Consider the following 6,000-nt stretch of genomic DNA (forward strand, 5'->3'; position numbering starts at 1 on the left):
TTTAAATTAATTGTGACTGGCCACATTTTGCCTGAATATTTTGCTCTGAAGGTCTACAAGATAAACTACAAGAATGTGAACGCAATCCAATGTATTCTTAAAAAGAATTTTTTGCCTTTGAAAACTCCAAATTCCGATGGCAAACCCCTTATGTTGACGAGAGAGAGAGAGGAAACATTAAATCAAATCCAACATGTCTACCAAACACAGAAACCTTAAACGATTGATGGGAAGCAAACTAAAATCCCCGCTTGTCATTAGTTTCCTCAAAGGTCAATTAGCTATTTCATCATCATTTCAATTAAAAAGGCAACCCACGTACAAGTACAATCTCTCCGAATTAAAGGAAAAAAAGGAAAAAAAAAAAAAAAAAGAAAAGAGAAAAAGGCGGGCAAGTAATACTGCCACGTCAATCAAGAACCGGAGGGAAACTGTTCGGTAATTGCCTGGCGAAAATTATAGATCTATCCTACCCATATACGTCTGACCTACTTTGCTCGTTCCCTCTTGTTATTAAAAAATCCCTTTCAATGAGTCGAATGAAAGTAAATATCAAGTATCAGTATGTCAAAGGATTAGTTTGGAACAGGAATACAAAAACTGGCTCGTGACCGTACGGCTATTGACCTCGGAATTTCCATTTTTTCCAGGGACACGATGGAAAGGAGGATAAAGAAACGTGGATATCTGGTTTGCCATTGTCCAACCTTCCCCTTGCTCTGTCAAACCCAGGTACTTGACTTCCTTAAAGAGAGAGCGAGAGAGATATAGAGGTATATAGATACAATTTAAAGAGAAAGAGAGAGAGAGAGAGAGAGAGAGAGAGAGAGAGAGAAATAAAGGTAGACAGATAGATAGATGGAGAGATGGAGGAAGAAACAAGCCATTGCAATTCATTAAAGTTTGAGAATTTCGTTAAAATAACATTTAGTACTTGAAAGTAGTAATACAATTTTTTCAGTTACCGTCTATGTGAACTTTCACATTTAGCAGCCTTCACGCGATCTGGCCATTTGTCTCCCATAAAAAAATATAGTATATTAGCACGTAACTTGCCATTCTTTTGAAGCCAATTGAATTCTGGAATTAAGAATCGATTTCAAGGGTGTAGCTGCATAGGGCTACATAGCATGTAACCTACATGATAGAAAAGATGGGTAGTGAAAACAGCGAATGTTTGAATCTTATCTCTGCAGTAAGATAGCATATACAGTAGACAACTAAATTATTAACACCCCTTGTGAATTTTACTTTACTTTCTCTTTGTTTTCCTAACTCAGAGAATGAAAGGCGGACTGGTAGATTTGGGGCTTTTGCTGAATACTTTCAGACGTAAGCTTTGATATGTCATTTTCTCAAGACACTTAATTTTGAGACTGATAACCCTTTTTTTCACATACTCACACAACAAATAAATAACTTGGTAAAGGTATGAATAATTTAGTTGTTAACTGTCAGGATATATATGCGAGATGGGAGAGTGAGAGATTTTGGAGGCCAATCTCTCCAAATTAAAAACCTTGCAGACATCTTAATATGCAGGCATCAGAACGAAAAGACACTAGGCCTGTTTTCATCAGCTCGAGATTGCCAAATATCCTGCTATTTGTTGAACTATCCCGATTGCAAATTATCCAGTTATTTGCGTTTTCATCAGCCCGAAGTTGCAATTATCGTGATATTTGGTCGAGATAATCATCCCAAGATATCTTGGGCTAGTTTGCAAAATATCTCGCTATTTGTACGGTGTGTTTTCACCAGCTCTTCACCAGCCCCAAGACTCGCACTTTGCAAGAGCGCTGAGCAAAATATCTCGAGCAAATTCTCGAGCTCGAGTTTCAAGTTTCTTGGTCGAGCTGATGAGGACGCGATTTGTAACTTCGGTATTATTTCCTAAATCAGAAATAGCGGGCTATTTGGTAATCTCAAGCTGATGAAAACAGGCCTATTCAGAATAGAAAATCCGATCAAGAGGGATGAATATCACCATCATCGCCTTGACGACTTAAGAGTTTTCCCAGGGGGGAATTTTCTCATACAACTGGGTCTTACCCCCTCAAGGGCGTTTGCGACAATTGCATTGAACACGTGACGTTTGCTTGCTTTCTTTTTTCCGTGTTTGCAAATCAAGAAGCATGTTTGAGTTTGAAATATTGTGGCAAAACTAAAAAGGACTTTGTTGACCATGTCGATCTTTGTTCTAGATGGTTTGCTTACTTTCCATCATTTCTTGTTTTCGGTGCAATGCAGCGTTCTATGATTGGCTCGTCTACAAACAAATTGTGACGGGTTTTCCAACTTTTTTTTTTGTAATGGCGGTTGAGTGGTGATTCGCCGTAAATAATTATAGCGTATCGCTTACCGAATGGTTATCAAATAAAACGAAATGTGCCAAGTTGGAAAGTTTGTATGCGCGAACATTATCCAAACACGATAATTCGTCATTTTAGCTTCGAAATCAGTATTCTGATCACGTGATAGTAGTAATGAAATATGGGAATGAGAGTTGAATAGAACTGCTATTGACGGCAAACAAATTCAATGCAGGAGATGAACGTTATATCATGTTATATTTGTTTTCACTCTCTTATCAGCCGTTAAAACCGATTCAAAGGATGAAAATGGTTCCTCTGTGAATACCGAACGAGTTACATATTTAGACGATGTCATTTTTAATTCCATCAATATTTTCAAAAGCCAACACGCACCGCGGTATTGAAAAGAATGGTGACAAACGGAAAGGGAGACTTAGATATTGCGCAAGAGAAAAACGAAGAGGGAGAGGAAAGAAGTGACAGATAGAGAGAGAAACGGAGGTAAAAGTTGAACGAGTACATTAATAACAAATAAAACAATGTTGTTATCTTAGAAAGAGAACGTAACAGCTTTCCCACTTTAATTCTAAGTTAAATTGGAAATAGAGATACAAACTATATCATATGAACCTCGTATGTGCTCATATGCCTTGTGGTGTGGTATAGGCAGAGAATTGCAGAGAACTTTAACAAACGGAAGAAAACAAAATATAAAGGGCAAGAGAAAGCAAACAAAAAAGGAAGAGAGCGGGAGAGAAAGAAAGAAAAAATATAATGAGGGGGAGATGGAGGGAGATAAAGACAGAATCAGAGAGAGAGAGAGAGAGAGACAGGCAGACAGAGAGAGAAGTAAGAAATTATGCACATTTAGAAAAGGAGCCATTTACAGACAACTTGAAATTGAGTATTTTTTCAAAACTGAAATAATGTATTCAATAAGGTTGTGATTGTGTGCGTGTGTGCGTGTGTGTGTGTGTGTGTGTGTGTGTGTGTGTGTGTGTGTGTGTGGGGGGGGGGGTAAGGGGTGTGCGGTGTGTATGTGTTGTGTTCTTCAGCTGCAACATATCCTTACAAACTCGCTTACTCGTGTTAAAGAGAGAGACGAAAATAGCATGAGGGGAGTTAAGGAGAGGGAAGGAGAAAGAAATAAATGATTGCTACACGAACCCCATTCACAATAGCCTCAAGCAGAATGTCAAAATCATAAATGGTGGAAACGTTTCTAGCACGTGTCTGCGAGTAATTACGGGGAATCGTGCATGAAAAAAAAATGAAATCGTTTAATCTCGACACTTGATATTTAACCACGAATGTGCCGACGTGTTTCAGGGTTCAAATTCAGCGTTATTAATGTTTCAACTATGAGTACTAATTGCTTTGGAAGTAAAGGAAAAAAGGTGCCCTTTCAAGGAGTATTTTGTGCGTGATACAAGTACACTTCTTCACATCTATGACAGAAAAGTAGGTAATGAATCTAAGGAGTCTGCACTCACTGACTGTTACCAAACATAGACTCGTTTTCTTTTCTTGAAAACCCTAATTTTTCTGTAGCATTATCAAGATTAGTAGGTTTCTTATTTGATAAAGGTAATTTATTGCTATAACAAAATAGCTGATGTAAAGCGTTTTCATACTTTTGTCATATAAGTCAAACGGAATTGATTTGTTGTACATGGCTTTAAGAAACATGCAATAATTGCCATATATCAAAAATTGTTAGCTGAAAGAGAGTAACATAAAGAGAGAGAGAGAGAGAGAAAAGGAGAAAGAAAAAGAAAGATAAGTGAGAAAGAGAAATGAAAAAAGAGGGGGAGAGAGAGAAGAAGAGATAAAGAAAGTAAAATAGAAAGAGAGTTCGTGAGAGAGAAAGAGAGAGAGAGAGAGAGAGAATTAGGATTGGGCGATTGAAGTCAATTACGAATCAAAATATAATACATTTCTTACATTTGTCCAGTTTATGTCATTGAATGTATATTGCACAGCATTTAAGAATGCGCAACAAAACGTCACCCAAGTGGCTGTGATACGCCGCTTTAATACAGCCATGGTAAACAATAAATTGTAAAAATCAATAACTTTGTGTGTGCATCCTATGTCAGATATTCCTATCCATAGAACACGTGTCAAATAAACGCACTGTAAAATTATTATTGTATAGTCAAGCATTTAGTATTCATTCGAGACAAGGAAGAAACAACTTCCTAACTATCTCCTTCTATGTTTTACCTCCTAACTAAATCCGTCAGAATGGTGAAAATATAAAAGAGACAGATACTGCAATAATTTTACGTCATCATTATACTAATAAATATATACACAAACATATAATACGAACACACATACATGTGCATGAACATGCGAATACATATAATGAATGCTGATAAACTTCCGGGTAATTACAGATGATTGTCAATTCATCCATTTATATTTCTATAACTCTCTTGTAATCTGACATTACAAATATATGGTTTTATAATTTTGTTACGTTTAGTTATCTCCTACATGCAGTTGTATGGTAAGGCTCCGGCCTTTAAAGATAAACTTGAGTTCTGGTAAAAAAAAAAAAAAAAAGACAATCAATTCTCACAGAATCAAACGAAACTTATGTTCAAGATTACAAATAAATGTCATTTGCCAAACAATTTTTGTAGGAAATGTATAGTGGCTGAGTAATGAGCATAGATAGATAAGAAAATCAAGGTGTCGGGCCCCGACACCATTTCTGTAGTCACATCTTTCTGTGTACAGTGCTTGTTACTTTACTGAGGCCGGGCCAAATCTATTATGATTTTGATGACTCCAGAACCTTGCAGAAAACACCAATATTTACATGCTACATGATCAACTTTTTTCTGATCCATTCCACACCTTTCTTTTACAATGCAATCGCATGACCAGAACTCAACTTTATCTTTAAATAGAAACGTGCTCAATGGATATGTATATATTTGTAAATTGGATAGTTTCAGGCGGCTAGGCCGACATTAAACATTTAAACAGCCTCTCGCTAGGTGACCGATTTACTGAGGCATGGGTCAATACGGGAGTGCGGTAGTATTTGAGTAAGTCATATATGTTTGATGTATCTCAAATGCCCGCTAACTACGTGGACTGTGATCGGACTTACGTATAGCTGATCGGACTTACACAGTTATTGAGAAATGGCACTCAGGAGGCTTATAGAGGGATGCAAACAGGCCTTTAAAGATATACATATATATGTATTTGTATGTGTATGTGAGTATACATATATGGGCATATATATATATATATATATATACAAGAATAAAATTAGTCTTTGTTTCGTCATCTTTTCTAGGAGACTTATTATTTCTTTTTTTCTAAAATGTTGCCCCCCATTTTGAACTTTTTGAAGAACGCTATTTGAAAAAGAAAATTCATGATGTATATATATATATATATATATATATGTATATTTATATATACCACAGACGTGAACGAGCCAAATCCTATGTTTTATTCTTTGCACACTTTAAACAAAAATATACGTTTTCTTGAAAGCCAGTATGGGTTAATCAATATCAAAGTCAGCTATCAATCGAAGCACCGTCAATAAATGACTATTTCACGATTTTTTTATTTATTTCTGGGGCAGTTTGACAAATTTGAGTAAGCTTCATGTGACACAACACATGCAAGTAAATGCAACAGCGCCAGTAAATAA

The sequence above is a fragment of the Strongylocentrotus purpuratus genome, unplaced genomic scaffold (assembly GCF_000002235.5).
Source record: "Strongylocentrotus purpuratus isolate Spur 01 unplaced genomic scaffold, Spur_5.0 spur5_scaffold_18, whole genome shotgun sequence".
Classification (NCBI taxonomy): domain Eukaryota; kingdom Metazoa; phylum Echinodermata; class Echinoidea; order Camarodonta; family Strongylocentrotidae; genus Strongylocentrotus; species Strongylocentrotus purpuratus.